A 12,249-nucleotide genomic window follows, 5' to 3' on the forward strand; every position below is an offset into this window, starting at 1 on the left:
AAAGCCAAAAAGGCCGAGTAGATCACATTAACTGAAGATGATACAAGCTCGTACCGAAACGTCCTAATCAAGATGATGTCGATTTACTCGATCTTTTTGGCTTTGCAATTTATTATCAAGTATTTAGTAGATTGGAAAATTTGTCTGCATTTGGTGTTGTCGTGCAAAATTAAAAGCAACATGATTATTACCAGCTGCGCAACTTAAGACTGCACTTTAAGTTTAGAATCACAATAGTTAAGTAAAAAGGCGCTGGTTTAGATTTAGACCCCATTTCGTTTGCAGGTTTAATTTGCCAACATCATTTGGGTTAGGGTGCAGCATTCAAACAATTATTAAATCAATGCTTGTATTTGTGTGGGTCAGGTATTAATATGTTCATTATAATACTTGACCTACCCCAACTCAAACGCTAACTCTCACCCTAACCCACCAAAAAACTTGTATTTTCAGAAAAGCGCCATTTATTCTCAGTCATAATAATTTCTTGTTTGATTTTTTACAACTTTTTACATTTCATTTTTTACAACTCGTTTTGTTACTTTAAAATAAGTGGTAAGATTCTAGACCAGCGCCTTAAAAAATACCAAAAGTCTGTTCTCTAAACAAAAACATTAAACTACATATCTGAATTTAAAAAGAGCTAACAAAATTATTAGGTCACTCATTCGTTACTTCTTGAACTGTTTTCGTTTAAATTTGAACTATTGGTGAAATGAAAATCTCATGGTGTTGTTACAAATTAAAAAAATGAATCTCACTAAATAACAAGCTCAGGTAGACATACTAAATAAACACAACGTCAAAACAACTTTTGGCTTAAAAATCGAAACAAAAAAATCTTGAGAATGTAAATGTTATCATGTTCTCATTACGTCAAGCAACCAGGGATAACGGTATTTTTACGAGGTTCGTATTTTTAAGTTGAAAATGACAAATAAGATTGATTGTCTACAACGTTTTATACTTTGTGCAATATATTCTCGAAAAAAAAAACTATTGAATATTTTTAAGCAATATATTCTCGATATACCAGTATTTATTAAAGTAAAAACGCATTATCCATCCACGCATGATGTTTAACTAAAATGGAAGCGTTTTATTTTTTCGGGAACACAAGTGTGAAATTTAATATAGTATATCATCGCCATTTTTTGTCAAAACATTTGCGAAAGAAAAGGAAAAAACAACTAAAAGTAATCTCAGTTCTACGAGAGGACGATTACAAAACAAAAATTAATCTTACAAATTAGTATTCCAGTTGAAACAGTAAAATACGTTGAACTACTTCCTAAATATCGTGGTTAGCATAACGCTTTGTTAGGAGCACAGCACTTTTCCAATTGAACTCTGTCGCAACTTAAATTTTTCCGATTAAAAATATAGAATATTTTACTATGCCATTTTTCTTGTCATAACGCCCTAATTAGGCAACCCAGCACTGAAGTTAGCAGCGTTGATATTTTCGTGGCATATTTCGGGGAGTCGAACCGTTTAACTTTTTTGATTCAGGTTCGGTTTGGGTTGAAGGATTTTTTCGGAATCAGCTCCGGTTAGATAAAATAAATTTTTAAAGCCGGTTTATAAAGTTCCGGTTCGGATACAATATGAGTTGCTTTCAACCTAAAAATCTGTGTCAATAAATGCGGAGAGTAATTATTGAATTGTAGCTCGTATAAAATCTAAGTTTCGTGACGTATTAAAAAGCAAGCAGCCCATAGTTAAAATATCTGAAAAATCAAGAAGCATTTATATAATCAATATTCAGTTATCCAAACACCGGTGTTGGTAAAAGTCCTGGTAAAAATACAGAATAAACTTGGGGTTTGACTGATAACTGGGGTAATTTTTTTTAAGGGGTCACGGCTTGAAAAATACCCTCGAATTCACCCGACACCAATCGCTTAATGCGGGGTTCTCAATTTTTTTATCGCGTACACCCTTTTTTTTCGCGTGGACCATGGTCAGCATTAAAGTTTTAGAGATGACGTCATAAACGAGTACACTTGCTGTTTTCGGTGAAACTCATGCGTAAATGCGACACTAAAATTAAGTCTAAATACATTCAAGAAGGTCAGGGCGTATTTTTGTCAATTAAACTATTTTTGTTTGTTAAAAAAATGCAACACGTTTTAAATTATCCACTAATTTTTTAGTTAGGTTTTCATTGACCCCCCCTAAAACTAGCAAACGGACCCCAAAGCGGCCCTTGGACCCAGTTTAAGAACCTCTGGGTGAACGCATTGCTTATTGTTTTACCAGGTACATCCAGTGACGTAGGATAGCGATTTACATCGTCGATTTTTTCTCGATAAATTATAGCCTCTTGTTCCTGTGTGAACGCACATAAGACGTCCAGAAACATATTTTTTGTATTTAGATCTGTTATTGCAATGGAGGCGCAGCAATTAGGAAAGCAGAACTGACATTAGTTATGGTTATGTATGGTTTTTCCGAGAAAAATAGGCATTAACAAACCATATGTTTTCTTACGTTAAAAAGTCATGATTTAGGTTTAAAGTTCTCGAAAATGACTTGAGTGCCGCTTTAATCCTTTCCAAACTACTAAAAAGTTGTTTTTGCCGACATTGGTGTTCTTTTTAACTATTTTGTATCCAAAACAGTTGTAGTTAAATTTAAATGCGGGGTATGATTAGAGTCTAGTTGGTGAATAAAGATAAGGTGTATTCGTAAAGATGCAGCCTGTTTGGAAACTGGTATTCTGTTTGTCGCTGTTTCTTTGTTACGGGAGCTACACTGTTAATGCAGGTGAGATAACTTTATTCAGAGGTTAATAAGTAGTCTATATTAAATATACAACTTATATATGTCTTTACAGTGGCATGTGGTGGATGGTTGTGCGATGAATACATCAGGTGTTCGGCTTCTTTGTTAAGTAATGAGAGCAAGAAAGCGGAGTTTACATCGACTGTGAACGAATTCCGCAACAAGACAACATGCCAGTACGACCGTAAGTTGTTAGTTTGTTTGAGATTTTCTTATTTTAAAAGATTTGAACATAAAATATTGGACTTCATTATGATAAAACCCCACCTTATATTTAATTACTATTTTAATTGTAACAGAACTAGAATCAGAAAATCAAACCGGGTTCGTCCAAGATTGCCTTCAGCTTTTCTCCAACGATGAACTTCACAACAAATTATCAGAGAGAGGTTCGTTAATGTTTTATTTAATATATATCCCCGTTGTCAACGAACCCTATATATGTTTGACTCGCATATGACAAATACACATTTCAAAATGTTAGTTGCATTTCTTAAAAAGTAATGTGGGTTTGACAAGCTAACCCGAAAGAGAAATACATATAAATGATAAAAATATATGCCGAGTAGTTTTCCTTTGGTCACGGCGCACCTGGCAACATTCAATGGTACACTAGTGTAAGGGGTACGCTAAAATAATGTTACCTTATAAACTACATTCAAGAACGTGTACAGCAATTGTGATAGGCCTACAAATATTAAAAGCACCGTTACATGAAACCGCAAAAAAACAAGATTTTATTTCCGAATGGTTACGCTTTCCAAATGTAATGTTTAATTGTTAGTTGGAATAAACAAATAAAGGCTAGTAATTATCTTATTTTAGGTTCATTAACCTCGCTTAATAGTCTGTATTGAAGTATTTATTAAAAATGCGTTTAATGAGAATATATATAGCTAACGGGGGGAGATATTGAAAGGTTATTAAACAAAAGTCGGTCTTATATTGCAGGTGTTCCCGCTCCGATAAAAAAGATTTATTGGTGGAAGTTAATACAATTAATAGAGCCGGAAGCTAAAGCTTACTGCAAAGGAGTTGATCCACGAGCTGAGCTGTTAAAGATAGAAATATCACAAGAACTGGAGTTCGCCGGTTGTTTGAGTAGCACCTGCTTATGGACAGGTGAGTCGTCTTTACCGTTTTCTAATCAATCTGCACAAAACATTATATTCATGCCCCACCAAAAAGTTATCGAAGTTAGTTAAGCTGATAAAGCAAAGTTGTAAAAAGCACCGTTCTAAAAGTCGAAAAATACCTGCAACAACTGATGGTAAACAACTATACAATTATGACGTCAAAACTAAAGTCCTTCTTATGACGCAATACTGCCTGGCAATAGAAACCACAAAATGCTTATTTACCGCAAGGAAGTCGAACACTTTTTTACATTTTTGTGCGGCTTGAGTGTGACGCAAAATACAAAACAATTACTTATCTTTCCATGTTTCATTGGCTCAGTTTTCTTCGGACAATAGCAAGTGTTTTATTCCTTATCGATCTTAAATTTTCTATGCACCTAGTTCAGGGCGGTCCTACTATTATGACGTAACAATTGAATGGATATGAAAGCTCTTGTTAATTTTAGCGTTCCGCGTGTAAATACACGGTATTTTTTGGCCCTTAGAACAATTGGTCTTTTTTTATTCAAGGCAAAGCGGCCGTGACAAATATCAAAATAAACTTAACAGGATAACATGCTCTTCATCTATTAGAGATTTCGTTAAACAATACCGTTTGTAACAGGGCTCACCTACGAAGGTGGCAACCAGACTTACAACAGGAGTTTGTGGAAGTGGCCTGACGGGTCATCGGTCAACCTTGGCCTTCCGTGGTTTCACGATCAAGAGAATCAATATGGTGCTCTAAATACAGGAATTCACGCTTGCATATACTCCTTTACATTCCACAATACTCTTTATTCAGATACTCGAAGTCCCGCGTGCTACATCGACTATACAGATGCAGGTAAAACGACAACAACAAGCAGCTCGTGGTGGTTCGCTGACAACTAAACTTACGACTAGAATAAACAATTACACGTAAATGCGATGTCAGCTGATCAGACTATAGGAAATAACGAAATTAGGTATAGAAAATTACAACATTAAGCCCGTTTATATGCACCTTTCGCGGGCAGATTAGATTAGGGTTCAATCCGGATTGAAAAGTAATCCGTTCCAGCGTCGTAACTACATGGCGCGAAATTCAAGCCAGCTTGAGTGTACAAACTGCACTGATATACATTATTACGTAATATTCCAGTAAACCTCTGACGCACAACCAATTTTTAGGCTAAGGCTACTCCTTGCGGTAGCAATCTATTTCTGCTTGTTCGTTTTTATTAACCTAAAATTGAAAAAAAAGAATTACTTGAGTTAGGTTTGCCGATTAAGTACGTCTTTAACTGTATAGTGCTTCAGTTTACCTGGCACACAGAATATAAGTGCAGGAAAGTTAAGCTTGTTTGTGCTGGCCAACGCTATATACAAGGCAAAGTGGACAAAAGAAGGTGATAAGATGTACCAAACATTAATGAAAACTGTATTGGGCGCTTGCCTAGAATCCTACCACAGCGTTGAGATTATTATCAAAGCAATGTACAATATTTGGGTGAGGGTGGGCCAAGTATTACTATTTGAACCTACCCAAACCCGCATCCTTTGTGGATTCTAGACCAGCCCCTCTGCCACAAATTAGTATCTAACGAGTGTATGTAATATTCTTTCCTTATGCGCTTAACTTGTTGTTTTGCTTACGACTAGCCGTTCGTGTTACGTCATAATGCCCCAAAAGGGACGTGACTTTTTGTTTAGCTTTTCCGCCGTAACGATCACAATAAAAAGGCTAGCAAACCGTTTTGAGCAGCAAATGATTGAGTGTTACTTGATTTCCAAGAAAATCATTCAAACAGCACAAACTGACTTTTAAGTAGTAAAACTACATTAATGTGTAGCAAAGTAATATTAACTACATCGTTTGTGACGTAACAGTGCATGACAATTAAAGGTGTGGCGTGCCTGTGATCGACTGTTGTGGTACTGCTCACAAATGCTAAAAAACAAAGTATTAAGAGTAAAATATTTATAAATTTTGGGGGGGGGCATGGCCACCTCAGCCCCCCTGGTTACGCCTATGCTATCTGGTGACCTTTTCCAATTCTTTAGCAGAGAAATTATCTACTTCTATAAGCGTATTATTTACAGTATTACGTTTGATTAGACAATTTATTTGCAGAATATCCAGATCCGGTCCCGCCATCGACTGAGGACAACATTGAGCAGGTGGTTGACGGTTTAATCAACGGTTCAGTGAGTTCGGGCAAGTTGCTGTCGTTGGAAAGCGATCTCGTAAATGTGGCGGCCGAGGCTGGCAATATTTCCATTCACAAAACCTTCGGCAAAGTCGTGGTTCTCATCAACTCCTTGGATACAACCGGCGGTCAAGCTGAAACCGGTTTGATCCAGCTGACCAACGCCACTTCCTTCAATTCCACGTTCCCGGCTGAAAACGGCTCCAATTTTGTCTTGCTGGCATTTGAGGTGAGTGTTTACAACACTTCAACATCCAGGTTCCAACAAAATGCTTCCAGCAGTCTCAAGGACCCGACAACTCACTTCGTGGATCTTTCTCCGATGGTTTTCACCGGTGTCTCGGGCTACGACGTCACAGCAAACTCCACACTAAAAGGTTCCATCTCTCTGTCGAGGAACGTTGCGCAAGACGAAGAGAGCGACAAGAGGATTTGTGAGAAGGTTTCCAGAGAAACCTCCAACACTTCATCGACAGGTCTCACGCTGGAAAATGTTCAACTCACATGTGTTTTCATCGAGCAGTCATCTGGAGCCTACTCCACCGCTGGTTGCCGCACTAAAGTGGACGGGAGCCAGGTCTTGTGCGAATGTGGTCACCACACCGTGTTTGCTGTGCTTCTCTCCGTAAAGATGGTCGATTTAACACAGGACGTCAAGGTAAAAGTGTGATAGTTATTTTCCTTGTTTGTGAAACACCTATATGAATAAAGTAGGCGATAAAAACCTTTAATGTACGGCTGTATTTTTTACCAAATGCTTTTACAATTTTGTTTTTTACAGATTTTCTCGTACGTTTGCGAATCGATTTCGGTCGCGTTCCTCGTCGCCACCATCGTACTCCTGAGCATTCACAAGCGCGAGATCAACAGCGACCGTACTCTCATCCAGCTTAACGTCGCCATCGCCCTTACATTGTTGCATGTGGCCAATCTGGTTCATGATGCCGCTGTAAACGACGACACCATGTGCCTCATTCTAACGGCCACCATTCACTACTTCCTTCTTGCTACAGGTAATTAATGCTTGTTTGAAAATCCTTTTCCGGCCTAATCTACAGCAAAATAATATCGTTCTTTAAAAAAAAAATCTTTCGGTAGGTAACTTGTCATGTGACTAAAGCATGAAAATATTATCATTTTAATCAATACCTAAAAGCAAACACCTAAAAGCAAACACCTAAAACACCCTAACACAAAATACGTTTCATTATATCATTTAGGCAACTGGTTCATGATCGATGGAATCCGGATGATAATGGCCTTCAAGTTTCCAGCAAGCTTTCGCGCCCAAGACCCCGAGAAGAGAAACAGAGCGTTCTTGGCGCTTGGATGGTTCGTACCAGCCCTGATAGTTGGCTCGGCGCTCGCCGTCGGTCTGCTGTATTCGGGAGACTACATAAAGCCCAGCACCCACTACGAAAAATGCCACCAATATCAACAGGTAAGGAATCAAGAAAATAAATTGCAGAAAGCTGAATAAGCATTTATAATTACTTTAAAGTGTGCGTAGGTTTAAATAGATAAATTACTGCAGAATCAATAAATACTGGTGTTCAATTTTTTTGCCTTTAAACTTATAAAGTTCTTTTCAACAGGGAATACTAAAATACGCCAGATGCTGGTTAGATCCCGGTACATTGGTGTACATTCTCTCGGTGACTGCCCCACTCGGTATTGTTCTGCTGGTGAACTTCTTGGCATCTCTCATCGCCGCTTATGCAGCGCTTCCATTCAGGGGAAGGGAGGAGCGGAGACAAGGAGAAGAGATGGAAAATGCAAAGAAGTTCATTTCTTCCTTCGCCTTCGTCATGCTGGTTCTCGGATCGAGCTGGGGTCTTGGATTATTCACAGGTACAAAATGACTTTTAGACGTTTGTATAGAATAATATTATATGTTTATATAATGTGATTTTACATACCTATTTGTGATAAGTGATGCTTATAGTGTTATGGAAAACCATCCACATAACGACAACGCAACATCCTGTATAAGCAGCCGCCTTATTGTTGCGACAGGTCTCGGAAATGCAGTGACGTCACTTGTGCTGACGTACATCCACACGTCAATCAACGGGCTGCAGGGAATTGCAATCTTCATCGTCTATTGCATCCGAAACAGCGTGATCGTAAAGAAACTGAAGTGCTGTCAAAACCGCCCACAACCCCCCATTCCTGTGGGGCCGAATCGTCCCAACGCGGCACAAAACACCAGAACCCAGTCTACCAATACATAACTTTCCCTATAAATTACCGACAATGAAATGACAATTATTTCTGTAATGAACATTTTTTTATTAAGTAAATATGATTCCACAACTTTATGCCATTCAGAGGCCGACAGGTATAAACAAAAAAAATCAACAAAAAAAATCAATATTTAAGGTTTTAATTCAAATAGCGAATTTTAATGCATGGTAATCTATATCACTATGTTTTGTTAATTGCTACATTTTCCGCATCTTTATTTTATAGCCGAATTGTGCTTTTTATTTTTTTACACTTCACTTTTTTTGACAGTTTTATCGTGTTGTTTGGTCCTAATATTTAAACAATAAATTATCAACAGACAAAACTTATCAAAAAACTAATTATGATTTTAATGCATAATAACTCACGTTACTGTGTTTATCCTAATGGTTGATTTCTCTATTTTTATTGTGTGTTTTTGTAATTGCATATTTCCACGTTGATAACCTTTACTTTATGGTTAAACATCGTTTTCTTTGCTTGTGTTATTTGCTTTTATTTGTTTGGTGATTGGCTGTAGGTCGTTGTTTGGGTTTCCAATCTAAACCTTGATAATTTACCAAAACAATAGTTCAACTCAAACTAAACAATATCAGAATGATTTAAATAATTTTATTTCAAGCAAATTTCGCTATAACATATTATCTAACCGAAAACTCCACGATAAACATTACATATTGAAACTCAAACAACCTGTAAACAATTTCAAACCATTTTTTTAGGTATTTTTCTCACAAAACCACTATTAGATTTAATTTCGATAGATATTTTTGCGAGCAATAATTCGAAATATAAATGAAAAACTAAAAAAAAAAATTTTAAATGAGTTTCCTCACGAATGTGAATGTGTTATTCTATTTTACTGATTCTTGTTTGTTTGCTTTTTTGATGTACAGTTAAAACTTCTGAGTCTGTTGCTTGTCATGTATACATTTTTTATATTTTACTACTCAATGAAAAACGTTCCATTTGAAAGTAATGTCGCACTGTTTTTCTAAATACATTCACTGGGTATTTATCTATTCATTTATTTTTTTCCATTACTAACTGTATTGTTTTCTAATTTGTAATAGGTTGGAAATATTTGCACCTTATTTATGTTAATTGGAGTAAAAACAACGTTTAATGCACAGATATGATGCATTGTGATTTTTGTTTATTGAACCGATTGTTGTAAATAAAATGTAGTGTGCACAGTCATGGCTGTACATTGTACCAGCTCAGCGTTTCTATATTCGGCGTCTGCGATGCATTTGCGTCACTACCTGTCGGATCATGAGGCCTTTACTTTACCGAGAAGTGACTCTAAATGCCAACGAATGGAAATACACAGCACTGTACTGTACATACGCATTGACTTATGCATAGGCGTTTTACATGTTTGTTAATAGATTTCGTGTGAAATAAATCACAGTTATTAGCCTAATAATCAACGCACGCAATTTTCAAATTTATAACAGCTTGTACAGAATAACCTTTCCAACGCGGTAAAATGTAACGTGACGTTGATATTTTCCTTTAAACGCCAACGAATGAAGACCACAGCACTGGACATATGTATTGACTAATGCGTAGGTGTTTTACATATTTGTTAAATGATTTCTTGGACACGAATTCTTGATTAACGCAATTTTTTAATTTACAACAGTCAATCTCAACACTCAACGCGGCAAAATATAAAGTCATGTTGATGTTTTGTTGGTGGGTGGATAACAAACCTAGTACTCAACAAATATAAACAATCCCAAGAAATTATTGTTGTTATTTTGATGTTGTTGAGCTATTTACAACTTAGAGCTTAAGTAATGCACTCAACCCTAAAGTATCTAGTTTGCTCAAATTGTATCATGTTTAATTATTTCCCAACATTCACAACACAAGGCACGAATGCAAATGAGGTGATATATGCCACTCATTATTGACACTTTATGCAAGTGTTGTAAACAAGTCATTTTGAAATAACTCAAGTCAAAGTCAGGTTATTTTGAATGAATAATATCCACGCTGCATCCTGTTCGTAAAACTAGCCAGTCAAGACCCAATCAAGTCATAATTAGAGCAAGTCAACTTCAAGTCACGTCCTTGTCGTAAAAATAAAACTTTGAACTATTGGAATTTTTAAACTCGTACGATTATGAACAATAACTGAACTAAAAAATAAGGAAAACGCAACATATAGCAAGAAAATTGTTTGTGTGTAAACATTTGGATAAATAGCCCTATTTTATGGAAAAAGGCCTTACAAAAAACATTTCATTTCAACACAAGTCATTTGCTAAAAAGACTTAAGTCAAGTCAAGCCATTTATCCAAAAGACTTAAGTCAAGTCATTTGACAAGTTGGGAAATGCAAAGCTAACAAACTCAGTGCGGCTGTCACAGAATGTTGTTTGTTGAAAACGGTTTTTAATATAATACTGACTTGAAAAGAAAGAATTTAAACTATGTTAAAACTGCAAAATGATCTTGCGATCATTGCGTTTGGTGAGCCAAGTGGAGATGGTGAGAATATTAAGTTTGTGTTCGCTGCCCGCACCGCACTTGAATAACTTGGTCACAAGCTGCGCTGCCCGCAAAATTTGGGCGCCCGCTGTGCGGTTACTTGGCTGAACCGCGCAAGCGGCCACAAACGCTGCGCGGTTGACATCTCTAGCTTTATAAGATGGCGCGCCTGTGGCAAGCAACTCTTGGACGACATCTAGCGGTGGTTGGGCGACACAATCTGCTAATTCGTCAGAACAACTGAGCTACACAGGCTCAAAGAGAGCAAGTCGAGAAACGACCATAGCACCGTTGCCTGCTGCATCCTGTTCGTAAAGTTTGTCTGTGGTGAGGTTCGAACACGAACTTGGTCATACCGAGACTGTCTGTTACGTGTTCACTAACGCATTAAACACCTAATTTAACTAATTGCCATAAGCCAAATCTTAGAGTTCATTAAGTTATATTACGAATTAATAAATAAGGTTTTAGATTACGCGTTTCAGCTTTCGTTTGACAAACATTTTCTTCAGTTACATAATACCATTTTTGACGATGCAATGTTTCTGTGTTATTGTGCGGGTAAAACAATCCGTCGATTTAATTACAAAATTCCTGAGTTTTTGTGCGTCTTCCCGCCTCGTTCTAGCCTGTCATTTAACCTTTTATCTCTCAAATCTATAAACAGTCCGTCTTGTGAGCGGTGATAAACACGCCTTACTGCCGCAAATTGGCCTTGGCCAGCCGTAATATTAAAAGAGTGCTTAGCCATGTTTAAAAGTTCCGGCCAGTCTTTCATAGCCAAATATAACGTGTAACTTTCTCGCTTTTTATGTCGTGTCTCAGCGATATTTTCGCGCAGTCTATGGCGCAGTGTTGAGCCGAGAGTGGCGACAATAGGCCGTGGCTGTCACAATAACTTTAAATCAAATATACGTTCATTAATGCTATTTGATAACGTTTTACTGCACATTGTAATAATATACTTTTGATTGGTATTCTAGTTGTGGTTATGACAGGTAGCATATCTGGCCAGAAACCTTCGCCAAACAACAAGAACTCGCGCGGTTGCTACCCGGCGGGCAACTGTATCAGCGGCCAGGCCCCAGTACACAATTCGCGTTAGGGCGTAACACCGTCCCTCTACCAACTGAGCTACACAAGCTCAGCGGGGAGCAAGTCGAGAAGCAACGATAACACCGTTGCCTGCTGCATCCTGTTCGTAAAACTAGCCTGTGGCGATGTTCGAACTCACAACCTCAGTCATACTAGGTCCAACTGAGCTAACAAGACTCAGAGGGGAGCAAGTCGAGAATAGCATTGTTGCCTACTGCATCCTGTTCGTAAAACAATCCTGTGGTGAGGTTCGAACTCACGACCTCGGTCATACCGGGACCGTCGCTCTACCAACTGAGCTACACAGGC

At 37.6% G+C, this 12,249-nt stretch overlaps 1 non-coding gene across 1 annotated transcript; it reads right to left on the minus strand.

Annotated features, from left to right (window-relative positions):
* Positions 1-12,175: 12,175 nt before the first annotated feature.
* Positions 12,176-12,249, minus strand: Trnat-ggu (transfer RNA threonine (anticodon GGU)). The gene has a single exon. It is a non-coding gene; the product is annotated as a tRNA-Thr (tRNA).

This window comes from Ascidiella aspersa, chromosome 3 (genome assembly GCF_963924565.1).
Source record: "Ascidiella aspersa chromosome 3, kaAscAspe10.2, whole genome shotgun sequence".
NCBI classification, from domain to species: domain Eukaryota; kingdom Metazoa; phylum Chordata; class Ascidiacea; order Phlebobranchia; family Ascidiidae; genus Ascidiella; species Ascidiella aspersa.